The sequence below is a fragment of the Monodelphis domestica genome, chromosome 6 (genome assembly GCF_027887165.1).
Source record: "Monodelphis domestica isolate mMonDom1 chromosome 6, mMonDom1.pri, whole genome shotgun sequence".
In the NCBI taxonomy this organism is placed as follows: Eukaryota; Metazoa; Chordata; class Mammalia; order Didelphimorphia; family Didelphidae; genus Monodelphis; species Monodelphis domestica.
Window position 1 is genome coordinate 297,058,123 of NC_077232.1, and position 26,849 is coordinate 297,084,971.

The window sequence follows — 26,849 nt, forward strand, 5'->3', positions numbered from 1 at the left end:
CCGGGCCTCAGTGATCAACCATCGCTTGGTTGGTTAGTGGATCCATGCCATACTTTTAGGCCTCACAAGGGCATGACCACCATTTTACGTACTGGGAAACTGAGGCTTGGAGTTTCTTTACTTAGCCCTGATTACATTGTTGCTGAGCCTGAAGATCACAGGATTTTTCATCTAGAGCAGGAAGTGACCTTTTGAGGCCATCTAGTCAGTCAATCAATAAACATTTACTAAGGGCCATTCACTGTTCTAGGACTGGGGATACAAAAAGAGGCTGAAGTTAGTCCCTGCTTTCAGGGAGCGTACCATGGAGTAGGGGAGCAAATAAAGGAGTCCAATCCTCTCCTTTGATAGATCTGGTACTGCAAGGCCACCTTCCTTTGCATTTTTTTAAACATTATTTTATTTGGTCATTTCCAAACATTATTCATTGGAAACAAAAATCATTTTCTTTTCCTCCCTCCCCCACCCCCCACCTCTCCCATGGCAGGCGCATGATTCCACTGGGTATCACGTGTGTTCTTGACTCGAACCCATTTCTGTGTTGTTGGCATTTGCTCTAGAGTGTTCATTTAGAGTCTCTCTTCAGTCATATCCCCTCCACCCTTTGCATTTTTAAAAAATTATTTCCCTGGAGATTGATCTTAACTCTCCTCTGATCAATGAGGAAATCAAGGCCAGAGACCCTCAGGGGCCTGCCCAGGGCCGCACAGCAAGTGCAACTAGGCTGCCTGCCTCCGGGCTGATCTGTTTACCATGAAGTTCCAGGAGGTGCTCTGTGCAGGTGTGGAATTAGGGGAGGGCTCCCAGCCAGGGTGCCAGCAGCGAGCCAAATGACAGAAGACGAGGGAATAAACTTGCTGGAGATGGGAGGCGTCGCTGCTCAAGGGCCAGGGGATCAGTCAGCAGGCGTTCGTCGGGCGTCTCTGTGGTAGAGGAGCAAATGTGCAGCTCTTGGCCCAGGAGGGACTGGCTTCCAGTCCTGCCTCTGACCTGTAGGGCTTCGATGGCCACTTAACTCTGAGGCTATGTGTGGCTAAGAATGGGCCAGCCTGCATCGATAGAAGGAATTTCTTCACCTGGGAAGTCCCTCGACCTCGAATGACGTGGAAAAGTCCAGTCCTTAGGCTGACATTTTAGGCCCTCTGCTAGGCACCAGGGATACAAAGACAAAACCAAACCATCCCTGTCCTCGAGAAGCTTTCCATCAGTCAGGAGGGGAAACACGGACACAAATGACAAGATCCAGAGCTGATGGGAGATGATTTTTGCAGAGGAGCCCTAGCAGCTGGGGGAGGAGGTCAGGGTCTCATGGAGGGAAGGGTACTTGAGCTTCAAGGGAATTAAGCATTCTTAGTGGTGAAGAGGAGGAGGAGGAGGAACATTCTAGGTAGGAGAGGGACCGGCCTAGGCAAGAGCATGGAGGTGGTAGGTGGAAGAACAGCAAGGTGATCTATTCGACTAGACCCAAAGAGTATATGAAGAAGGAAAGAAGATTGAACCCAGGTTGTGAAGGGATTTAGATGCCATGCTCAGATCTTTAAGGAGAGATTCCTGCCATCAAGAATTGCCTAAGACAAGGCCTCTGGTGAAACTCTCCATGTTGTAAAGTCCAATAAGATGGAACTGAGAGGTGGATCTGGATTCAAATAGTGTCTCTGGCACTTTTTGACTATGTTTTGTTGGGCAAGCAAGAAGAGTTTCTATCTGATCCTGGCAGTAATAGGGAGCCACTGGAGTTTATTGAAGAAGAGCAAGTAATGATCAGATTTGAAAGTTAGGGAATAACTTCTGTGGTGATGTGTAAGCACGGGAATTGTGAGAGACCAGGGAGGAGGCCATTTGAATGGTCCAGGTGAAAGGTGAAGACAGCCTGAGTTAGGGTGTTACTGTGGGAGGGAGAGATCAGAATGACAGTTGGTTGGAGATGAGAGGACGAGTGGGGAAGGAGTAGAGGGAGAAGGTTAACCTTGACAGTCAGAGGGTCAGGAAGGATGGTGGTATCTCGGACAGTAAGACAGAAGGGAAGTTAGGTTTGGGGCAAAGAGAATAAGTTCTGTTTGAGATATATTGAGTCCTACTGTACAGCCTCTTAAAGTCCAGTAAGACCACTTGTTTCCCCCAGTGGGAAACGATTCCATCTGAATGTGTGGGGCAGGAGTCAGAACCATGATGGCGCTCCATGACCTAGCTGTGGGGTGAGGTTTGGTGCTTTGATAATCCTCAGATCTGCCCCTAGGTGCTGCCCTGGGGGATTGTGGGCGGGGGGGACCACCCACTGGGGATGCTGGGTCTCTTTCAAGTCCAGGCCAAGGTTGACCTCTGAGGCCTCCTTCCCAAAGAGGTGCTGCTGTCTGGAACTTAGACATGGCTTACTTTTTCTTTTTTAAAAAATTTAATTATATTATTATTATTTCTTAATTAATTTGGTCAATTTCAAACATTATTTCCTGGTTACAAAAATCATTTTCTATTCCTCCCTCCCCACCCCTCCCGTAGCCGAGGCGCAATTCCTTACTTCCTTATGATGTCCCTGGACATCATAATGGCAGAGCGGGTGGATAGAAGGAAACATTTATTAAGTGGGCATTTTGTAAGTACTGAACAAGTTTGATCTCATGACAACCCTAGGAGGTAGGCGCTATGGAATGAGATTTTCCAGGCCCCAACATGGTGCTGTGGCTTGAATTCAAATCCTGTTCCTAATACTTACTCCCTTGGTGACCCTGAGCAGGTCATTTAGCCTATTTCGGTCCTGGTATAAGTGAAAGTGATAGAAATTGTATAGACCTGTCATGAGCATCTAAGGCAGAAGTGTTTAAGGTCTTTTTTTTTTTTATGGGCCTTAAATCGGTGTATGAAAGCTCTTCTTGTTACATTGTCACAGTCATCCATCCTCATCCTCGTTCTCATTCTTCTCCCTTTCACATGTAAGTATCCTTACTTCAAGCATGTCTCTGAGGCCATTTGGCTTCCCTAGTTATCCGTCGATGTGGGCACATTTCTGTCTAAGCTCCTGTGCCATTTTAATCTTTCTTCTGTTTCCCTTTCAACTGGAAGCCCTCTTGAGGGCAGAGGTTGGGCCAGAGGCTTTTAGAACTAGAAAGGAAACCTTGGAGATCCCATCTTCTAGCCCATCTCCCATTTTACAGATAAGGAAACTGAGGCCAGTGAGTGTTTGGACAAAGGAGACTTGAGTAGAGTTGACATTTGATGCTGAATCTTTCAGTTCTGAAACTGGGTCCTTCTGGCCATTCCTTAAAGTAGAACAACCAGCACCTCCTGCCCTGGCCAGCGGGCCTTGGAGGAAGGATTTTTGAGTGATGCTAATGGATTTCTCTGCTGACCTATCAGCTTGGGGAACAGTCAGTCCTCTGTTGTTGTTCCCCCAGCTTCCCAAGCTCCTGGAAAATCCTCTTGGACTGGGCCTTTTGGCCCTTTTGACAGAAACCAGCACCTCCTCCTCAGGGATGCAGCTGTCACTGAGAGACAGCAGCCACACCTCCAGTGCTGAGAGCAACACTCCCTTCTCCCCCTCGTGCAAGCCCCATCTAGGCCAAGGAGTGGTGTGCGCTCGTGTGTGCGTGTGCGTGTGTGTGTGTGTGAGACACAAGAAGTGGGTGAGAAAGGGATTTTTCTCAGATTCTGCAAGATGTGAGGTTGGGAGAGAAGGAAGATGGAGGCCAAGTCGCTTTAGCTAAGAGAGACAGCATGGAGTGGAGACAGAAGAAAGACAGGAGGGAGGGGGGATGGCAGGGGCTGGGGGTGTGGGAAGGTGGGGAAAGAGAGAGACGGGGAGGGCAGGGGGAAAGGTATTAAGAGGAAATTTGAAGCTTAAGTATTGGGAACAATGTCTTTGCTCCCTGGAGGTCTTTAAGTTGGAGCTGGATGAGGACCTCTTCGGGGTGCTGGGAGGAGGGGCATTCAAGTATGAATCAGATCAGAAGGCCTCTGGAGTCCATTCTAACGGGGAGGTTCTGTATTCGGAAATGGGAAAGTTACCAGATGTTTGCACTGGGGAGAGGTAGTAGCTGGAAGAATCAGGAAGGGCCTTGGGTACCAAGTGGCACCGGAGCAGAGCCCTGCACAAAGGGCACGATGTCCCCAGAGCCATTCCGGACTCTAATCTGTTCCCCGTTTCTCTCTTTGAACCACCCGCCTCTGCCCTATCCTGAGTTATAAAGCCATAGCTGTAAGGACTTACATTTTGGAATGGCCACGTTGGGCAAGAGCCTTAGAACCCAGGCTGTCAGATCCAGGGAAGCCCAAACACTAAGAATGTCTGAGATCGGTAAGGTAAAATGGCCAGTAAGGAGTCCCAGGGATCGGCTCTTCTAACGCGCTCCTTTTTCAGATTAGAAAAGTGAGGGCAGAAGAAACGAAGGAGTGTACTCATCATCACACATATAAATCTCTGAGAATCGAAGAATTCTTTAGGAGATTGCACAGTGCTAAGACTCCCACACATACATCCAGCCACATGTTATTGCACAGCTGGGTCTCCATGTTGTCAGGTGGAGAAGAAGCCCACATGCCCAGCTGCTTTGCTGATGCTAGGATGTCACCTCTGAGGCAGGGCAGGATGACGAAGGCCTAGTATGACGCTGACGCCTGCCGATCTCTGGCTCAGCTGAGACCAGGGACCTCCCAATGCCTCTGACTGGCTCCCAGATCCCCCGGCTTGGTGTTATAGCTCAGCACTTCTAATTTTGTCAACAGGCAGATCCTGCTGATTTGGCAAACTTTTCCCTCTAACCCCAGAGTCCAGAAGGCTTGTTTCAGACTCTCTTGGAGCATGCCAGGACCATGCAGACCTTATCACTGTCATCTGCTTCTCCTCGAGTTCCTCTTGGGGTCCAAGATCCCCAGGACTTGAAGAGGACCAGTTAGCATGATTCCAGCTGTGGCTTTTGGCAGAAAAGGCCTGCCAGATGAGATCATCTTCACAATCTAGGGTTTATCCCTTAAATCTGTTTATAAATGCTGACTCTCAACTTGAAAGTTACTATGCAGTAACTGGACGTCACTAACTTGATGCTTGAACCTGTGCCAGTAACACTCAGCTAGGCCAAAGGCCCTTGAGGCTCCCTTGTGGGACTGAAGAACTTAACCCCCAGGGAAGGAACCATGGGCTTGAGATCGATGCCCAATTGTGTGACTTGAGGCAAGTTTCCTCAACTTTAAATTAAGAGTATTAGACTAGATGATGGCAGCTCTTCGCGCTCTAAAACCTCTGAACAATAGATTCCAGAACACATCCAGGCTCCCTTCGCCTTAAAAAACTTTTGCATTATCATAAATAGCTATCTAGGGAAGTCTAGAATTGATCTGTGAAGTTAAAGTTGTGCCTGACAAGTGAAAGAACACTGGGACCTGGGACTCGGGAGACTTTCTTGTCACCATTAAGTTGCTTCCCCAAGTTGGATCTCAGTTTGCTTATTCAGAAAAGGAGGAGATTGGATTCTAGAGGTTCAGGATTCAAACCACAATTTTGATACTTACCTCCTGTGTGACACTGGACAAGATGCCTCATCATACTGGTCCTTAGTTCCCTCATCTGAAAAATAAGCCATTTGAATTCGATAGATGGCCTCTGAAGTGCCATCTAGCTCACCATCTAATATCTTAGGATCCAATTTTCTATGATTCCCTAAGTGTCATTGCCTCTCCATAGACTCCACCATCTGTCACTTCTCCCTAGACAATGGAACCCATAGATCTCAAGTCTTTCTGAGGAAAGATCGCCTTTCCCTTGGAGAAGGCAGCATCTTTCTTCAACCTTGTCAGAGCTCTGAGATCAGAGAAGGAGCAGAGAAATGTTCCCATCCATCTCTCATGTCAGCTCTGGAACCTGGAAAATGTGAGTAGGGGAAAGGAAGTAGGGGAAAGGAAATACAGAGCAGGAAAGTGGCCAGAAATGTTGACCTCCATCCTTCCCCAGGGGTAAGGGCAGGAAGTAGCAAAGGTTCACACACTCACACATAAATACACACAAATTCTGGCTTAGAAGACCTTTAAGGGAGAAGGCATGTGACAAAATAGAAATTCTCTTCCATCAGCAAAAGGAAGCTTGATTTTGAGTTTTCAGCTTTCTTAATGAGTCTGTTGGTGATAAGGAACCTGAATATAGGTTTAGTTCCTCGATATAATTTAAAACATTAAATAATTTTTTTAATTGTTATTTATTTTTAAAATAGTTTTCCTTCCCCTTTTCTCCCCCCCCCCCCCCCGAGCTGACAAGCAATTCCACTGGGTTGTACAATTGTTATCCTTTGATACCTATTTCTATATTCTTCATTTTTGCAATAGAGCAATCTTTTAAAGCCAAAACCTCAAATCCTATACTGATATAAACAAGTGATCAATCATGTTTTTCTTCTGCATTTCTACTCCCACAGTTCTTTCTCTTGATGTGGATAGCATTCTTTCTCCCAAGTCCCTTGATTACGTTTGACCGTCCATAATGTTTCACTTTCTGTGTACAATGTTCTCCTGGTTCTGCTCATTTCACTCTGCATCAGTTCACTGTGGTTCTTCCAGTTCATACAGAAATCCTCCAGATCATCAATCTTAACAGCACAATAGTTTTCCATCCTGAATATGATATTCAATGACTGTGCACATGAGTATACTTTTCCTCTCAGAGTCTTTGTTTCCCCATCTGTAAATTGGGCAACAGATTAGATGAAAGATATCTTTCTCAGGGTTGTGAAGGGAAAATGCTTTGTTAACCCATAAAGGCACTCCAGAAATTAGGAGTCTGTGTTAGACATATTTTTAGGGTTCCTGCTATGAAGATGAGAGACAATGCTTTGTATCTGAGATCCATAGTGTGGTTTTGATGGGAGAAAATAGTCCTTCTTATTAAAGGACCCAGTCTATACCCAACACTGAGCTGAATGCCAGGAATACAAAGAAAGACCAGAGATAGGAGCCCTGTCTCTAAGGAGCTCACTGGCTCAGGTGGGAGACAGTATGTGAACATACTCAGGATAAATTTTAGTTAATTTTAGAGAGAAGGCACTGGCACTTGAAGGAGATCTGGAAAAGCTTCTTCTAGAAGGTAGAATTTTAGTTGGACCTTGAACAAAGTTAAGGAAGCCGGGAGGCAGGGGTGAGTGCATCAGGGCTAACTAGCCAGTAAAAATAGCCAGAGTCCAGAGGTGGCATATTTTTTTCCAGGAACAACACGGAGGCCAGGGTCACCGGATCACAGAGCACATGGATATGAAGAAAGTGTTATCCAGACTGGAAAGAGAGGGGTTGGGAAATACTTTGGACTCCAAGCAGAGGATTTTATATTTGATCCTACAGCTAGTAAGGGGCCCCTGGCTTTACTGGGTAGGGAGGTAACAGGACTGGGCCTGGGCTTTGGGAAAACCCCTTTGGTGCCTGAGTAGAGGCTGGGTGGGAGTGGGGAGAGACGTGAGGCAAGCAGACTCATCAGTGGGCATGAGGTGACCAAGCTTTACAGCAGGGTGGTGACAGTGTTGGAGGAGAGAAGGTGCTATATTTCAGAGATGTTACACAGATAAAATCAAATGGCCTTGGAAACAGATTGTATATGCAGTAGGAGTGAAAGATACTGAAGAATCCAGTTGGCAACCAGGATGGTGGGGAGAGTGGTGATCCCCTTAATAGAGAAATCAAGAAAAGGAGAAGGTTTGTGGGGAAAGAGAGTACAGTTTTGAACATACCAAGTTTAAGAAGCCTATGAATCATACACGTTCCAATTGGCATCTGGAAATGCAAGATTACAAGTCAATACAGAGGTTGTCTGGATTAGATTAAGAATCATTAGTGTAGACATGATAATCCATAAGAGATGAGATTCATGAACAAAGTAGTGTAGAGGGAGAAGAGAAGAGAAGGCCCAGTGCTAAAGGCCTAGTGAATGGAAATCTGGCAGAGGAGACTGAGAGGTCAGAATAGATTAAATAGTGGAACAGAAATCAGGAGAGAAGTGTCAAGGGAAAGGGTGTTCAGCAGTGGCTAAGACTGCAGAGAGGTCCAAAAGGCTGAAAATGAAGAAGAAGCCCTTACATGTGTCAATTAAGAGATCATTCGTTACCTCGGTGGGATGAAGAGGTTAGAAGCCAGAATAGAAAGTTAGGAAGAGAATGAGAAGAGAAGGAAGAAGTGGAGGCATCTTGTGTAGACCACCTCCTCAACATAAACTCTTTGAGCAGATAATGTTTGGCTGCAAGAGAGAAGACATTTGTGATGATAGTGAGTGGGGATGGATGGATCAAATTAGGAGGTTTTGAGGATGGCAAAAACTCTAGCATGTGTATATACAGTTAGATAGCCAGTAGACTTGAGATAAGTAGAGATGACACAGGGGAGAGACTGAAGATAAGTGAGAACAGGGAAGACAAAGGGGGAAGTGTGTTCAAGTAGACAGGATGGAATGGGATCCCTTGAACATGCCAAAAGGGAAGTTGTCAAGGAGAAGGACCACCTCTTCATATGAAGCAGGGATGGAGGAGAGAGTGGCAGGAGGCATAGATGAGGACAGACGAAGAAGAGGGAGCTCACAGTGAGTGGCCTTAATTTTTTCATTGAAATATGAGGCAAGTTTTCAACTGAGAGGGGAAACCATGGGAAATTTGAGGAGGGATGAAAAGGTATGGAAGATCTTCTTTGGAAAGTAGAATAATTCACTGATAAAGAATGTGTAGTAGAATTGCCTTGCAGCACGGAGGGCCCTGCTGAGATGAAACAGCCTAAATTTGTAATGGATGTAGTAAGTGCCATTTCATGATTTTTTCTATCTTCATTCAGTAGCACATTAGTAGGAGTGAAGATGATAAATCTAAGGCTGATTTGTTTATAATTTTTATTTATTATTATATCACCTCCCCTCCAATTCATCCCTTGTAACAAGAAAGGCCCTCAAAAATGAGTAAACTAATGCATCAGTCAACTATATTTGTTGGTAGATACAGTGTTCTGTACACATAATCCCCCCAACCTCTACAGAAACAGAATGAGATACTTGAATGTCTTCATCTCTTCGCTGGATCCTAGCTTAGTTGTTATACACATGTTATACACGCTGTTTTGCCTTTTTCTTCACATTGTTGGAAACATTGTATATATTGCTCTCTTGGTTCTGCTTGTTTTACTTTGTGTCAATTGATATGTCTTCCCATTCCTCTCTGTATTCTTTTAATTTCTTATATCAAAGAGAAAAGAAAAGCTAAACAGGTCATAGCACATGAATGTAAAAGGTGACTGTTGGTGGGCACCTACTTTGTTTCCTGTTCTTTGTCACTGCAACAAAGCAGTTCTGGCTTCAATAAGGTTTGTTTTTTAAAAATAATTTTGTTCCAGCCTTGATTTCGAAATTGTACAATGTTGGTTCAAAATCAGCTTTAGACACTTAATAGCCATGCAAATCTGGGCAAGTCACTTCACCTCAGTTTGCCTCAGTTTTTCTCTTCTTTAAAATAGGGATAATTCCCAAACTCTACCTCCTAGGGTTATGATGAGAATTAAATGGATATAAATCACTTAATGATTTTTCAGCATTCAATAAAATTGATAATCTCAGTTATGTGAAATTGAAGATGTTGATCAAGTAAAATTTTTTTTATCAAATTACTTTTGATCAAATAAAAAATACATCTCAAATAAGAAGGAAAGCTGTTGATTGGAAGAATCTTTGCATTGAATCTCTCTAATATACCAAGTATCTTTCCCTAATAGAAAAGTTTTTGAAGGATGTGAACCAGCAATTCACATAATGATTAATGACCATACAAAAGAATCTCCAACTCATTAATAGTAAGAAAAATGCAAATCAAACAATTCTGTGCTTGGACCTTCCCCTGGTAAACTAGCTGAGAGAGGCAAAAAAAAAATTGCTTGGAGAGGCTATAGAAAGACAGGCACACAATAACATGTGGGTAGGACTGTGAATTTGTTTTACCACTTGCGATATAATTTGGATTTAGGTTACTATGATGTTTAAAATGACCACAACTTTTGAACCAGCGATCACACAGGTAGGCAGAGGAGGTCAGAGACCCAAAGAAAGTCCTCCATACACCAAAGTATTCTTGGTAGTATTTTGTCTTAGTAGAGAATTGGAAACAAAATAGATGCCTATTGAATGGGGATTAGCTGAACAAATTTCAATCCATAAATGTAACAGAATGTTACTGTGCTGTAACAAGTGGCAAAGAGGAAGATTTCAGAGAAACATAGGATGACCTATATCAACTGATATAGGGTGAAGTAAGCAGAGCCAGATAAACTATATACACAATGACTACAACAATGTGAATAGAAGGAACTTTGTAAGCAAAACAACCCTGAACACTGAGATTTTAATGGTCAACTGGTGGGGTGAAGAGTGGAAAAATGTGCTTCCTGATTCCCCTCTTCTTTGATTAATTAATTAAGAATATTTTTCCATGGTTACATGATTCATGTTCTTTCCCTCCCCTCTCCCCTCCCCAATCCCAGAGTTGATGAGCAATTCCACTGGGTTATACATGTATAAACCCATTTCCATATTATTCATATTTGCAATCAAGTGATAATTTAAAGTCAAAATTCTCCAATCATATACCCCTCAAACTACGAGATCAATCATATGTTTTTCTTCTGCATTTCTGCTCCCACAGTCCTATCTCTGAATGTGTATAGTGTTCTTTATCCTAAGTTCCTTGTCCTGGGTCATTGCATTGCTGCTAGTAGAGAAGTCCATTACATTCAATTGTACCACAGTGTATCTGTCTCTTGTGTACAACATTCTCCTGGTTCTGCTCCTTTCGCTCTGCATCAATTCCTGGAAGTCTTTCCAGTTCACATCCTCCCCTTCTTTGTAGGTGTTGAGGAGAGAATACAGCATGGACAGGCAGATTCAGTGGGTGTATTAGTTAGTTTTGCTGGATTGCCTTTATTTTTCTTGTTTATTCTTTGTTTCCAGGAACAGTTTGCCAGCTGTTGAGGGAGATTTTTGAAAGTGAGGTAATAGGAAAATAAAGGATATCATTAAAAAATCAAATGAAAAATTTAAATCCTCAAAATGCCATGAAACGTCAGCTCTTATTAGGATTGTTTTTACTAATTGCATCTTGGTGTGGCCCAATCCCATGGAAAGCCCTCTGGTAGAGAAAGTGGCTTTAGTCAGTCTTAGGAGGACCCACTCCTTCAGACTACAAGGCTTCCAAGTCTCCAACAAAATAATAGCAACAACAATAACTATGACTTGTAGAACACGGTAAGAGTTTTAAGACGTTTTTCGCCAGAGCAAAACTGTGAGATTGTGCAGATGTTCAAGATATCTCAAATTTCTAGAGCGCTTAGCCCACATCTCATTTGATCCTTTCAACAACTCTAAGAAGCGGGTGCTATTATCCATGCTGTTTTACAGAAGTGGAAACTAAGGCTGAGACAAATAGTGTGATTTGCCCCACTTCTGTCTGAGGCAGCAATTGAACCTAGGTCTTCCTGACTCCCAAGTGCAAGGGTCTATACCTCCCTGCCTCCTGTGTGACAATATTCCCTGGATTAGTGAGCTTAGGAAGATTAGTTTATGCTGTGCCTTTCTCTAGGTTTTGTGGAATGTTGGTGCTGTTGGCACCTCATGCCCATCCTGCCTACACACTAAACAACCAGGGAAATAGGCCTAGTGAGAGGAAAGGACTTGTCCAACTAAGGTCATCCCTCCCCTCATTAGGGACCCAGCTGGGATCTGAACTCCAGTTTCGTAGCTCCCCAAGAATTGCTCAGCATTACAGGACAGTCTCTGGAGACTCTTGCGTCATCTCAAACCTGCCCCAAGTCCCCTCAGTGTCTCTTTGGGAGGTATGTACAGAGCATGCTGAGCATTGGGGGGTTGGTAAATTGGAGACATGTTATCGCCTACATGGGCACATGCACACACACACACACACAACAGCTTGGGGGGGGCACGCTGCTTCCAGATAAACCCTGCAGTTTGGAATTCTGGGATGATGAAACCAAAGCCCTTTGTTTTTCATTTGAAATCAGAGCAACCAGGAACATTTTCTACAAGTTAAAAAAAGTGGGCTTGAATATTTCAGCAAAACATCTGTTGGTTATCATCCTTGATACTCCCTCATGTGAGCTGAATGAGATGGCTTCCTTCCCCGCCCTCCCATGTGAGCAAATAGGCTTTTCCTCCAATTTGAGAGACGTGTCCGGTGATCATTGCAGACTAGAGAACTAAATCATCAAACAGAAGTAACAGAGCCTTCAGCACCCAAGGCTCCATTCCCTGTGTGGGACAAGGAGCTGAGAGCAGAGGCCATGGGGCTTGACAAGGGTCTGAATACACCTCCTTTGATGCACAGTCGTGCATCGAGCATCGGAATGGGTGGCTTTGGCATCAGGAGTTTCCCAAGTTAGGATGATTATGATCGTTGAGGCTGTTCTGGCTCATGAGATGCCTGCGCTCTCCCCTTCTCATCCTCTTCTTCCCTCCAAGAGCAGTTCTGAAACAATTACTGCAAACACATCTATACTTCCAGTGTAGACTTCAGCTCGCCCCTTGGCATCGTCCATTGGATATAAATCGGAGAAAGTCACTGGCTTTAAGGGATGTTGGGAGTGGCTTCCTGTAGAAGGTCGGATTTTAGCAGGAACTGAAGGAAGCTAGGATGCGGAGATGAGGAGGGAGAACTTGTTGTTGAAATATGTGCAGTTGTTTATGATGCATAAATGTCTCATCAGTGGTATTATTCTTGTAGAGACTTTGCCATCTACAAGGTGGCATTTTAATACAGAACTTTGATCCCAATAGACTCAGTCTGGCAATAGATAAAGCTTAAAATTTACTGTTGTCACACCAATCCATTTTTTACATATAGAACAACGTACAAAGCGCCTCTCTTGGGCATGGCCTAGGCAAGGAGCCAGGTCCTCCCACAATGGATTCCTGGAGAGGATAAACAATCAGAACATGGAGCATGTCCAGGAGAAACTAGAAGCCCACTGAAGCTTCAGGCTCGTTTGAAGGACCAGGCAGATTTCATCCCAGGAGCACGGGTTTGGATGGCAGGCAAAGGGAGAGGAGGAGGAGGAGGAGGGATGCCCTTCTACCATCTTCAGAAATCAGTGTTCTGGCCCCTAGGGATCTGGCAGTGTGCTAGAAATAGAGATAGCACAGGTGAGAGAGCCCAGGCCTGGGGTCCCCAGTTGCCTAGCCTTTAGCACGCTTTTTTTAAAACCCTTACCTTCTGTCTTAGAACTGATAACCGAGTTTTGGTTCTGAGGCAGACAGTTATTAAAGGCTACACAGTTGAGGTTAAGTGACTTGCCCTGGCTCACACAGCAAGGAATTTGAACTCCAGGCTCAGCTCTTTATCCATTGGGCCACCTAGCCACTCTTAGTAGTGATTCCAAGACAAAAGATAAGGGTTTGTTTGCTTTTTGAAAGGGAAAGTCAGAGAGAACAAGAACCTGTTCCCTGGAAGGAAGGAGAAAAGGAGGGAGGGAAAAATGAAAGAAGGACAGAAAGGAGGAAGGAAGAAGGTAAAGGAATGCAGATGTAGAGTCTGAAGTCATAGTCAACATGATCTGGGTCTCCGTTTTCCCCTTTGATGACCTGTAGGGTCTGTTCTAGCTCTTGGTACAAGAGACAGAGGGGGTTCTCCAACAACTTTGTGCAGAAAGCTAATGTGGAAATAATGCATCTGGGCATCGTGGCCAAGACACCTGCATGTGTGGACACCATGAAGGCAACATCAGGTAGATGTAGGTCTAGAAGGAGAAAGGGGGGTCATTCATGCTTGGCAGGATAGTCTATTGGAGGCTGCTGGAAATCAGATGTTATCTCCTGATTAACCAGGAAAGCAGCAGAGAAGCTAGGTGGTACAATAGAGTGTTGGGCTTGCAATCAGGAAGGCTCCTTTCTGAGTTCAGATCTGGCCTCAGACACTTATTAGCTGTATGACCCTGGGCACTTAGCCCAGGAAATGGCAAACCACTCCAGTATCTTTGCCAATAAAACCAAAAAAATGGGTCCCGAAGACTTGGCAGTACCAAAAGGACCGAGCCATAGTGACGAGGAGAGCAGCCGCAGGGAGGAAGCAGAGACAATGGGACAGGCAAGTCTTGGGGGGTGGGTGGGCAGGGGAATGGGTAGATGGAGTTATGGATTTTTAAAGAAGAAATTGCCCTTTCCCTTGACAATTCTTCAAGTACAGCCAAGCTCCAGGCTTCCACACGCTTGTGGCAGTTGTGGGGGCTGACCCAGAAACATCACCTTCTCTGTGACTCATTTTTCCTCCACCTAGAGAGTACTCTGGGAAAAATCACTGTAGATTGTTCATTTCTGGGTTTTTAAAGAGATGCCTAAAAGGGTCCCTAGGACCCATATAAGCACTCAAGATAGCTGAGAACTATCAGTCAAGGATAGCTTTTAATACCCCACAGAAAAATTTTCTCCAAAAATGTAAAGTATTCAAAACAACTCATAAATGAATGCAGAAGAAACATGAAACACTCACCTTGACCTTAAATAAACAGTCCATCCACTTATCCTTTACTTACTCCAATGCCCAGCATCCTCCAGACTCACAGAACCCCACCCCCATCTCCACCAAGAGACCTGATGGGTGATTGGAGAGGCAGCAGAGACCATGTGATAAAGTGTAGAGTCAAGGAGACCCTGGTTTGAAACCTGCCTCATATACCTACCATTTGTGTGACCCTGGGAAAGTCACTTGTCCTTTCTCTTTCTCTTCTGAAAATCAAAGAGGTTTAATGTGATGGCCTCCAAGGAGGCCTTCCAATTTGAAATGTATGACCCTGTGTGTGACTGATCTTAGATAAGTCATTTTGCCTTTGTGTGCCTTCATTTCCTCTTCTGTGAGATGAAGAGGTTCACTTCCATGGCCCCTTTAAGGCCTTCCCCTCTCTATGTGGAAGACCTTTTGCATGTAGCCTGACATTCTGGGGACTTAGCTGTTCCCTCACAGCAAGAATGACTGGGGCCAAACAGGGGTGCTTGTGTGGTGGGTTAGAGTTGAAATATCTCCCCTTTGGAAAGGAAAGGAAGCCCCCATAGTCTGGTGCATGGAAGGGTTTTCTGGTCTCCCACCAGTGTCCAGCTGGGCTGGAGTTGTAAAGGGTGAAATCATGGCTGAGACTGAAGGTATAATTAATTTAGGTTGCCAAGGATTTCATTTATAAAAATCCTAATGAAAAACCCAAATAATAAAATACCCAAGTCAGCTGCCAAATTTTATGGTGATTTAATTGATATAGTAGAGAAGATTAAGAAGAAGAGAGAAGGAAAGGGAGAAGGATTCTCCCCCCACCTAGTGCAGATTAGAAGATCTAGAAAGTAAGGGTTTTGAGTGTGAAGGAGGAAGGAATCAACCTGAACTCCAAAAGGGACTCAACTGAGATGCCTGAAAATCAGGTCAAGGACAAAACTCACTGCTAAAAACCCAGACAATAACTGCCACCACTCCCAAGATGTCGGAACGCCTAGCAAATGGCCGGCCAGAGTCGCCTCTCCAGGGAAAGAGAAAGGGACAGGAAGTGCCGTGCCTTATATGGACTTTTTTACATCACTTTTCTGCATCTCATCTGTACCAATGAGAGCTTAGCTTGACTTAGGACAGCCCAGAGGTCTGTCCTTTTTCTGCACATGTCTGTTGAAGGCCATCTCCTCAGATAATTAAATTTTGAGTTTGATGCAGACCTTCAAAATCTTGTTAAACTGAGTAGGGTGGAGAATGTAGAGTTTCCAAGACCTGATTCTGTTATTCCAAGTATCTCCATTGTTACTGATCAGGAAATAGTTAAATCACATCTTCTAAAGAATGGTCTGATTAGGGTGGAATAGTTTTTTTTTAATTCACAGAGGTGGGGGTCTACTTTACCCCTCTGACCTCACAGCTCTCCCTAACTGACCCCCAGTGTTCCAGGCTTTCCAGCCTTTCTGGCTCTACATGGGGAACTTGGAGGCCACATCCAGAAAGATCCCTTTTCCTGGCTTCTTCTTCCTTCTCTCAGAATCCTGGTGACAGCCTCATGAGCATTTGGCACAGTGGCAGGAGGAAGGGGAGGATGAGTAACTTAGGTGGCTGGCCCATTGTGTTAGTAGTTAATACAAAGAAGTTGGCTTGTTTGTGCCAGAAACTTGATGAATCCTTTTCAAGAGCTGGCATCCTTGGGATCCAGAGCATGCCAGCAGGCCCCAAGCCCCAGTCGTGCCCATACTTTGCCCTTTTATAGAGCAACCGAGTTCAGTGCCAGTGTCACCCTCTCTACCCAGCTCCTGGGAAGGGCTTCGTGCAGGATATGTATGGAAGGGGATGTGACCAGATAAATCCTGGAATTCCAACACACACACACACACACACACACACACACACACACACACACACACACACACACATGCACATGCACGTGCTGCAGAGAAAGCAAAAGGCTACTGGGTCTAAGGGGACCTGTCCAGATCCTGGCCACCTTCTCCAAAATTATTCTGGACACATGGGGGCCTGTCTTCTTCCAGTGGCACCATGAAACCCAGGCTGCTCCACTCTTGGCTCCATGCCAACCCTTATTCAAAGCCCACAAAGTCATTGACCCCAGAGAATAAGGCTCAGAGCCCATGCAGTTAGCGAAAGGTGGTGCTCTGAGGTCCTGGATGAGTCCGAGGCTGGGATCAGGGGATCCCATGTTTAGCACCAGAGGACCCCAAATGTTTGCAAAGACCTTTGGGTTCTTGATTGTGCTCTGATGTCATCCCCCAGAACAAGACTGTGAGGATGGTAGAAATGAGGGTCATTGGCAACTTAGAAACTTGTCCAGGTTCATACAACTATAGAATTAGAGGTGAGATTGGAATCTGGGTCTCCCCAGTCTGTCTTTACCTACTTCCATCATGCTTTCCCTTACATTTAACCAACAAACGTTTATTAAACACCAACTAAATCAGTCAACTGGCAGTTACTAAGCTCCTACTGTGTGCCAAATCCTGTACTAAACACTGGGCATACAAAGAAAGGTAAAAGACAGTCTGCCTTTGAGGAGCTCCCAAACTCCAACAGCTGTGGACCAACAGACAGGGCAGGCACTCAAATGAAGATGGATTTGGAAAGGCTTCCTGTGGAACGTGGAATTTTAGCTGGGACTCAAAAGAAACCAGGGCAATTGGCAGGTAGAGCAGAGGATGAAGTCTTCTAGGCAGGGGGCACAGCCAGAATAAATGCCTGGAGTTGGGAGATGGAGTGTATTGTGTGAGGAACAGCAAGGATCACAGTGTCCCTGGAGTGCAGAGTACATGGTAGGGCAAGGTATAAGATGGAAGAAGAATGTTGGTATGAAGGAGTTTGAACACCCAAGATGTTCTATTTGCTCCTGGAGCCCCTGGAGTTACTGAGTGTGTGTGTGGCAGGGTGATGTGCACTTGGAGATTACTTTGGGGGCCAAATGGAGGACAGACTAGAGTGGAGAGAGCCTTGGGCTGGGCAGTCCCACCAGAGAGTTATTGCCCTAGTCCAGGCGTGAGGTGATGAGGGCCATGCAGCAGGGGTACCAGTGTCAGAGGAAAGAGGGCCATGTATCAGTCCAAGTGAACGGGTCCTAGCTACAGATTTGATATTGGAGAGGTGAGCCAATGAGAGTGAGAAATGAAGGCTACTTAGGCAGGGAAGATGGTGGTGCCTTCCCCAGTCACGGGGAAGCTAGAATGAGAGGATGCCCATTTTGGACATCCTGAGTTCAAGGTGGCTCCATGATATCCAGTTGGCAGTTGGAGGTGCCAGTCTGGAGCTCAACAGAGAGGCCAAGCACATTTGAGAATCATCAGCATAGAGGTGGTAATTAAACTCATGGAAAGTGATGAGCTCCATTGACACTCCAAGGGATTTCCACAGTGGATGTCTTCTAGAGCAAGGTCCCCAAAGGAGACAGAGTAGGAGTGGTCAGAGAGGTAGGAGGAGAAGCAGGAGATGGTGGCATCCTGAAAATTTAGGGAGAAGAGAGTGCCGGGTAAGAGAGAGGAATCAATACAATGGAGCCTTGGGCCACTCACTCAGACTTGGCACAGAATGAGGAGGTTGCAAGCCAGATTGTGGAAAATCAAGAAGGCTCAAGGGCCGAGAGGAAGTAGAGGGCCTCCTGAAGGAGTTGAGTCACAGAAGGGAGGAGGAATATTAGAGGGTAGCCAATGGGGATGGAAGGGTCCAGTGAGGCTTTTTTTGTTTTGTTTGAGGGGAAACACAGGCCAGTTTGTGGGCATCAGAGAAGCAGTCAGCAGAGAGGCAGAGATCGGAGATAAATGAGAGTGCAGTAATGGAGAACCCAGGATGTGTGGGGACCCTCCCTGCTGCTTGGAGAGGGCTGGCCTCATCCAGGACGAAGGTCACGTCTTCATGAGAGATGAAGGAAGGTGGAGAGAGGAGGGCAAGGCATCTGAGAGGAGAGGAGAGCAAAGGAGGCATGTCTCTGTACAGAGTGAATTATGGGACAAGGATGATGGAGGATGGAGAGGGATAGGAAAGAGCCTGGAGGGTTTCCCTCCCTGGAGATGTCCTCTTCCAAAAAGGGCATGTGCTGGGGATATGCGGCCAGGATAAAGCCATCCCTGACCTCTGGGGCCTCCCTCTGGCTTTTGTGCCTGCCCAGGGGTCACACCCACTCCAAAGGATCTGGGCCACTCCTAGCCTGCAGCCTTCCCTCCTCTCTCCCTTGTGTCCGGGGGCTGATACTGTTTCCACGTCGCCAGGCACCGGAGTACCTTCTCAGGAAGGGAGAGGGCACAGTCTGGGCCTCTGGGCAGTACAAGCTGGGGCCTGCCCGGGCAGAGTGGTGACTTCAAATATTTGCCCTCACAGTGACTTGATTCCCTCTTTCCCCCATTCCTGTGCCAAGAATCTGAGCCCTGGAAGCAGGACCAGGTTGGAGAGGAGAGGAGGGCAGCAGGGGAAGCACACCCCCAGGAGAAGGCATGGGTGTACCGCTGATCTTAGACATTCTCAGGTTTTTATTTTCTTTTTGCATTTTTTCCCTCAAGGTTACACGGTTCTTGTTGTCTCTTCCCTCCCCCCTTGGGGAGTGGAGGAGCCATTCCACTGGGCTATTTACTTCTAATTTTAAAATTTGATCTTAGCCACTCCACCGCAGCCTGAGGCTCAGAGGGGTTGAGTGACTTCCTCCAAGTCCCACAGCTTGAGGCGAACTCTAGTCTTGCTGCATGTGGAGGGTCAGAGCTCTGCCTGCTGGGCCAAATACATGCATTCTCTTTTCAGGCTCGGGCTGCGCCACTCCTGGAGACTTGAGTCTTGGGCCTCTGGGATGCTCAGGGAAAGGGAAGCCTGACTGTACCCAAGGGCTGTGGGTACCGGGTATCCCAGGGACATCCCAGGATCTCTGGCGGCTGACTTCTGCTGGCACCCTGAGGCAGAGTGGAAAGCCCAGGGCCAGGCGAGGCGGGCTCTCTTCTCTCTGGACAATGGCACCTCCAGCTCGGGCGTCCCCGTAATGACCCGCTCGCAGAGAGTGTGCTGCCCTCCCTTGGCCTGGAGTCAGAGTGTCCCTGGCGCAGCTTGGGCTGAGCTCTTCCATCTTCCCTTCCTGAAGGCTCTGGGAACATCGTGGCCAACCTCGGCACCCCCTACCCGCTAGGGCTCATGGGAATGGGGATTTGTGGCTCCTTCAAAGGTTTAGCGTGACCTCATGGTCCATTCTTAATCACTAGATGGACCCAAGGACTGAGGAGAGCCACGCAAGGGCTGCTCTGACGGAGCAGAGATGCGAGGGAGCTGTGGGAGCCAAGGGCACCCAGGGACGGATGCTTGGGCTGGACTTGGCCTCTGGAGTTACCCCCTGAGTCACAGTCCTCCGTCCCTGCTCAAACAGTCTCTTGACTCCATGAAGTCTCGGGACAAGGAGATGAAGAGCCCTCAGCCTAGAGCTGGGAAGGGCCTCAGAGGCCATGAGTCCTGTCACTCCTAGGCCCCAAGAATTAAAATGGAGTTCCATGGATGGATCATGCCTGGGACAGTACTTGAACTCGGGTCTGGGTGTCACAATATACAGTATTGATTCCAAAATGGAAGGTAAGGGTTAAAAAAAAAAAGAATGCAGGAGGGGGCAGGCAGCATCTCTCCTGGTGGAGTGGAAATCCACTGGAAGCCTTGGGGTGCTCTACCCTGTTGCCTTCTTGGGGGAAGAGCCGAGGCTGGAGTCCCCCTGGGGACTCCCAGGTGTTCATGGCTCCCAGATAACAGTGGCTTCTTCATATCTATGGATGACTCTGGGATTGGGTCAAAGGAATTCATCTTGGTCAAAGGTTTGGCACAGTGCCTAGCACATAGGAGACCCTCCCCCCCTTTGGGAAATGATGCCCTTTTTCTCTGCCTTCTGAACACGAAGGGATGTCAGCCTTAAAAAGAAATGTTGGTTGGTTTTTTGGAGATGCTCCTTGCTCTGCGTAGGCAATAGCGTGCCCATCGTAGTCAAATTTTCTGGTTTTCCTGGAACGTGCTTGACCCTGTCTCTCTTATAATCTCTTACCAGCAGGGAGGTGGGCTTATCCCAAGGACCTAAATAAAAAGCTGCATGCATTTTTTTGAGTATAAAAAGGTGCTTGTTTTTAAGGAAAGGGCTGTGGGTGCCAAGCCAAGAGGAGTTGGTCTTTTGGCCTAACAATGAGCACTTGGAGAACAAGGCACTGTGTATGCTCCAACTTGTCCTTTAGGGGATGTCCCTGTGGATGGGCTGGAGTTGGGAGGTCCAGGAGGCCAGGTAGGAGGCTCCTAGAGCAGGACTAATGGTGTGTGTGTGTGTGTGTGTGTGTGTGTGTGTGTGTGTGTGTGTGTGTGTGTGTGTGTAGAAAATCACAAAAAAGGGAGCTGTTTTGCTCAACTGTATTTGATGAGTGTTTAGAGGTAAGAAAGAGGCCACCTCCTCCAGTGGGACGTCTTGACTTCTTGAGACACTTACCCTACATTTCCCCTTTCTGCCTCACGGCTGCTTCTGGCTCTGCTCTCTGGGGCTAAGGAAACAAGGCTCTCTGTGCCCTCTCCGTCCTTCCCCAATACTCCTGGTGCTTCAGGGGACGGATCCTCATGTGACATGAGCCAGAAGTGCCCTGCCCTTTCCTGGAGCTCAGCTTTCTTCATCTGTTGGATTGGAGGAGGGGACCTCCAAGGACCCTCCTGACCCCATTCAGTCATGGAGGGGAGGGATGGATGGACAGACAGACAGATGGGCAGATGGACGAGGAGATCCTGTTGTTCCCAGGCGAGCACGAACAGAGCGTCTGTTCATGGGGCGGTCTAACAGAGGACACAGCATCCTCAGCTTGATGCACTTCCTCTGTGAGCAGCAGTCCAAGATCCATAGCCCTTGTATTAACAGGCCTCAGTACGGTGAGAGCTGTGCCCTTATTTAGGAGAAGAATGAAGCTCAGGCTCTGTGTTTGTGCGTGTGTGCGTGTGTGCATGTGCTTTGTTCCTTCCTTTCCTATGGAGCTCTCGGTCTGCCTCCGTTTCTGATATAGATGGGACAAAAACTCTCCCTCCCTCCCTCTCTCTTCCTCTGTCTGTTAGTCTGTCTGTCTGTCTCTCTCAACCTCCCTCTTGCCCTCTCTCTGTGTCTGTCTGTCTGTCTGTCTCTCTGTCTCTCTCTCTCTCTCTCTGTCTTTCTCTCTTTCTCTGTCTGTCTGTCTGTCTCTCTCAACCTCCCTCTCGCCCTCTCTCTGTGTGTCTGTGTCTGTGTCTGTCTCTCGCCCTCTCTCTGTCTTTCTCTCTTTCTCTGTCTGTCTGTCTGTCTGTCTCAACCTCCCTCTCGCCCTCTCTCTCTGTGTCTGTCTCTCGCCCTCTCTCTCTCTCTCTCTCTCTCTCTCTCTCTCTCTCTCTCTCTCTCTCTCTGTCTCTCTGTCTCTCTCTCTCTCTCTCTCTCTCTGTCTCTCTCTCTCTCTCTCTCTCTCTGTCTCTCTCTCTCTCTCTCTCTCTCTCTCTCTCTCTCTCTCTCTCTCTCTGTCTCTCTCTCTGTCTCTCTCTCTCTCTCTCTCTCTCTCTCTCTCTCTCTCTCTCTCTCTCTCTCTCTCTCTGTCTCTCTCTCCCTCCCTCTCTCTCTCTCTCTGTCTGTCTGTCTGTCTCTCTCAACCTCCCTCTCACCCTCTCTCTGTGTCTGTCTCTGTCTTTCTCTCTGTCTGTCTGTCTGTCTGTCTCTGTCTCTCTCCCTCCCTCTGCGCCCTCCCCCCCCCCGTTTTTATCATGGCCTTTTTGCAGAATTCAAACCTGGAGGGACTCTCGACAGGTATCTAGACCAGTCCTCCCCATTGTACAAAAAGGAAAACTGAGTCGGGGGAGGTACTTAAGGTCCCACAGATGGCAGAGCTGGGACAAGTGATTTCCCATAACTTCTTAATGCACCTTCCAAATCAAAGCTTCATTTGGGCTGTTTGGCTGGGATAAGAACAGAAGCAAAAAAGAAGACAACCCCTGCCTTCAGGGAGCTTAAACTCTAATGGGAAAAGACATGTTGCAGTTGGTTTTTTTGACTTGTTTCAGTCATGTCTGACTCTGTGACCCCATTCGGGTTTTCCTGGTAAAGATCCTGGAGGGTTTTGCCATTATCTTCTCCGGTTCATTTTGTGGATGAGGAGTTGAGGCAAACAGGGTGAAGTGACTTGCCCAAGGTCCCACAGCCAGTAAATGAGGCCAGTTTTGAATTCAGGAAGATGAGCTTTCTTGACTTCAGACCTGGCACTCTGTTATTCACTGCACCCTCTCTAGCTGTCCACATGCCCCTCACTAGTTCAAAGACCCACATAAAAGGGAGCCAGTGGTGGGACTGACCTGAAAGCCCAGAAGGCCACTGTGCCCTGGGCCTCTTCATAAAGTGGAGGCCTGAGAAGTAACTTACCAGTGGGAGAAGGGGGCCAACGTGGCCAAGGGAAGCTGCAGGACAGCACCTTGAGCTATAGCCTTATAACCATGCCTGGAGCAATAGTAGTCAAATGCTGAAAGGCAGAAATTAAAAAAAGAAGTGAATGATGAATGAATGAATGGATGAATGAATGAATGAATGCGTGCATGAAGGATGTATTCAGACTCTGCTTAGAACTAGGGATTAAATAAACACAATCAAGAGACTGGTGTTCCAGGAAGAATGTTTTGGTTTGGGAAATCCAGAAAAATGGAGCCATCCATGAACTGGTCATTGTTCCCAGAGCTGGAGGTAGGGATGGTGAAGTTGAGGGAGAGAACAGGGCAAAGCAGAAAATGACTCTTGGGTAGAGACAGCAAGAGTCACCCAGGGCATCTTCAATGTAAAGGAGTATGACCTAGGGCTCTTAAGTCTATGAAGGGGTCCCTGAGTAGTTCAGTGGATGGAGATCCAGGCCCAGAGCTGGGAGGTCCTGGGTTCAAATTTGACCTCAGACACTCCCCAGCTGTGTGACCCTGGGCAAGTCACTTGACCCCCATTGCCTAGCCCTTACCACTCTTCTGCCTTGGAACCACTACCCAGTATGGATTCTAAGGTAGAAGGGAGGAGTTAAAAAACCCCATCTATGAATATAAGATCTCTTTGTTACCCACCAAGGAAACATCTGCCCTAGGTTCCATCTAGCCATGAATCAATTGTGTTCTCTTTAGTTTCCCAAATCTTTATTAAATGTCTATTTTGTGCAAGAAGAGAGTGTTCCAGGCTGGGGGCACAGAGCTGCCAAAGTGACCGTTTCTGTCCTTGACAAGACTAGAAGATACAGTCACAGCATAATACAAGACGAGCTGCGAAGGGCTCAGAGGAGCGAGAGACAGAGCCGGGGAACAAAGTACTCCCAGACAATGAAAGGAGAACATTTGCTGCCGTCAGGGAGGCTCGTAGCCAGGCGATGAGAAGGAGCTTTCCAAGGACTGTTGTGCTAGGAAGGCCGTGCATTCCCAGCCGAAGAAGGAAGTGGAGAACGAGCAAGGCGCGAGTGGGGAATAATAGCCAGCCAGCCGTGGCGGGGATGTCTTGTGCTTTAGAACTGGGGGAGTAGAATGGAGCCCGCCCGGAAAGGGCTTGACCGCCAGGCAGGTTCAGGGTTTGTGTCGGACCTGAGTAGCCTTAGGGAACCAGGGAGGCTTTCGAGCGGGGCGGCGATACGGGCTAAATTTAGGGAGATTATTTTGGTGGTGGTGGAGGATGGATTGGAGAGGGCGAGAGATTGGAGGGGACATTTAGAGCCTGCTCAGGGGCTGTGGGCACGCGGGGTGGGGACTGGCCTTCAGAGGGCTGGAGAGTGGGCACGCCCGGACCACACACTGGATTCGCGGAGGGAGCCCGCGTTAAGGATGAGACCGTGAGGGGCGGCACAGGGTAAAGGGGGGTGACGCCCTCAGCGGAAATGTGCAGCCGTGGAAAGGGGCTTCCTGCCAAGCGGTCGCCTCCAGTGAGGGAGGGCGCACCCCATTGAGGGCCATCCCGCGCAGCTTGTAGATCTCATAGAAGCAACGTGCTACAAAATGAAGGTTTTTCTCTCTGCCTCCGTTCTGGCCAAAAGAGGAAGTTGCGATCCTAAAGAATTAAGGTGAAGTGGGCGCATTGTCTCTCTTGCTCTAGGACTCTGCCTCCCAGTCCCATGGCACTCACCCCCTTTCCGACAGGAGAATTCAGGGTTAGGGCTCTTCCGTCTTCTGTCTTTCCTTGGCCAGTGACTCTCCTCCAAGGCCACTGGAGGATCCTCCGTCTCTAGAAACCCTGCCCTCATCCACGGAGCTGGGTGGCTCAGTGCGTGGAGACAGGCCTGAGACAGAAGGTCCTGGGTGCAAAGGTGGCCTCAGACATCCCATCGCTGTGAGATCTGGTGTTGGTTATTTGGGTCAGAAGCTCACAGACTGCACCATTCTTCAAGTTTCTTTATCCTCTGCCTTAGTTTACCCTAGAAGCCCTTTTCCCTCTGGGATTGGCGGGTGAGTTGCACTTAGGTTTGCAGGCAGGAAGGACTTCCTGCTCAGTGCCCACCGAACATGGGCGGGCACATGTCAACTGTGGGCGCGGGCATCCCTTTGGGACCACCTCATTGGCACTTTGATGCTTTGAGGAGTTTCGTTCTTTCTCCAAGGGATGATTAAACCATTTTTGCTTTGAAGTTTCCTAGTCACAGCTTTCAGCTGTTGAAGAAAGGGAACCAGGACAACATTTCCCAACCATCGTCTCTATTCCAGGCACTGTGCTAAGTGCTTTGCAAATATTAACTCGGAAAAAATAGCAGGGCCTCAGTTTCTCCACCTATAAAATGGGATCCTCGCCCATTCTAATGCAGTGAACCTACGACTAAGAAATTGAGAGGCTGGGATCTTACTCAGTCACATGACAGGCATTGTGGAGCCCCTACTATGTGCCAGGCACTGTGCTGCGGGCTGGGACGACAACACAGAAAGAAACCAAAGATGGTCTTTTGCCTTTTTAAATTAAACTAAATGTCGTTGCCTTGAATCTTCCTGAGATGTTCCTGAAGGGCAAGGCTCGGCCTCGGGCGCCTCTCCGGACCCTGCGGGGCTCTGGCCTCGCTTTCTCTCTTGGCTGGCAGCGTCCCGGGATCAGGGCCCAGGAGCAGCCCCCGGTGGGTTCTGTTTCTCGCCCTTTCCATCTCTGCCTCCCTTCCCTTCCTGGCTCCCTTCCCAGCCTCCTCTCCTCGGTGTGTCTACACAGTTTGGGGCCGCCGAATCCTGAGGCAGGATATCGATGGCCAAATAAGGCTTTGCTGCTGAAGACGGGAGTGGAATGCGACTGGTTCTGAGCCTCTGGCCCCTGCCCAGGCTGCCAAGCAAATTAGGTCATTTTAGCCAGGGAGCTCTTCTTAAAGGAGAGGAACACCGCGGCGGGCTGCTAAAATGGGCCGTAGGGGGAGAGGCGGGACCCCAGCCCCCACTAGGCCTCGGCCCGAGGCTTGGAGCCGGGCGTGCATGGACGGGAAGCCTCCCCCGGGGGGCCGCTTCGGAGGTGTCCCGTAGGAGCAAAGTCTCTCCCCCACGCCGGGCAGGCCTCCGAGAGTGCTTCTGGCGGCTGAGGGGAGGCAGGCGGCCTGTGGGGGGAGGGGAGGGAAGGGGGAGGCCGGCCTGGCCCTCTCGCCGACCCCCAGAGAGTGCGGCCGGGCTGAGAGAGCTCAGGCGGTATTCTGGCGCTCTGCCCGTGTCTGGGACCCAGGAGGCTCGTGGGGAATGCTCAGTGACTGACGTGGGGCCGTGGTGGCGAGCCTTTTAGAGACTGGGCAGGTGAGCCGCCCCCTCACGCAGACAGGGGAGGGAGTAAGGGCTGCCATTGGCTGCTGGGAAACATGTCCTCAGGTGTGGGGGAGGGGGAGCGTGCCAAGGCAGGGTGGGTAAGGGCTGGGCACCCTGGTCTAAGGCGCGGGGACTCCGAGCAGGGCTGCGGGCAGATGCGGGGCCTTCCCTCCCGGAGAAGGGGCAGGCCTCCTCCGCAGCCTGCCTCCCTCCAGTGGGGAAGGTGACAGGCGAGGGGAGGGGGGCCCGGATAGGCAGGGGCGCCCCCTGGGGCCGGTGCTGTCTCCTAAGGCGGCACAGCCAGGGCCTCTCAGAGATAAAGCGTCTGGGACCCAAACATTCGCCGGGGCTGGACTTCAGGCCACGGGGCGCCACCCTCTGCCGGGGCCTGGGGGGCTGGTGCGGCCACGTCCTGCCCTTGGGGCTGCCTCCATCGCGAGATCTCAGGGTGGCTCCCCACCTCCCACCATCCCTCCTTCCCCCCGATTCCTTCCATTGCCCATCTCCTGGGGAGAGGCGTTCTCCCGTCGTTGGGAGGCCCACGTTGGGCCTCTCCACCCGTGTTCTATCTACTGGCCTAGCTTGGGGGTTCCTAACATTTTTGCCTTATGGACAGGCATTCTGGTGTACCCT

The 26,849-nt window shown here is 48.3% G+C and overlaps 1 protein-coding gene across 4 annotated transcripts in view; it reads left to right on the forward strand.

The window, feature by feature from the left end:
- The window catches only part of RBPMS (RNA binding protein, mRNA processing factor), a 128,260-nt gene that overhangs the window by 67,328 nt on the left and 34,083 nt on the right, over positions 1-26,849 (forward strand). The gene's annotated exons all lie outside the window — the stretch shown is intronic.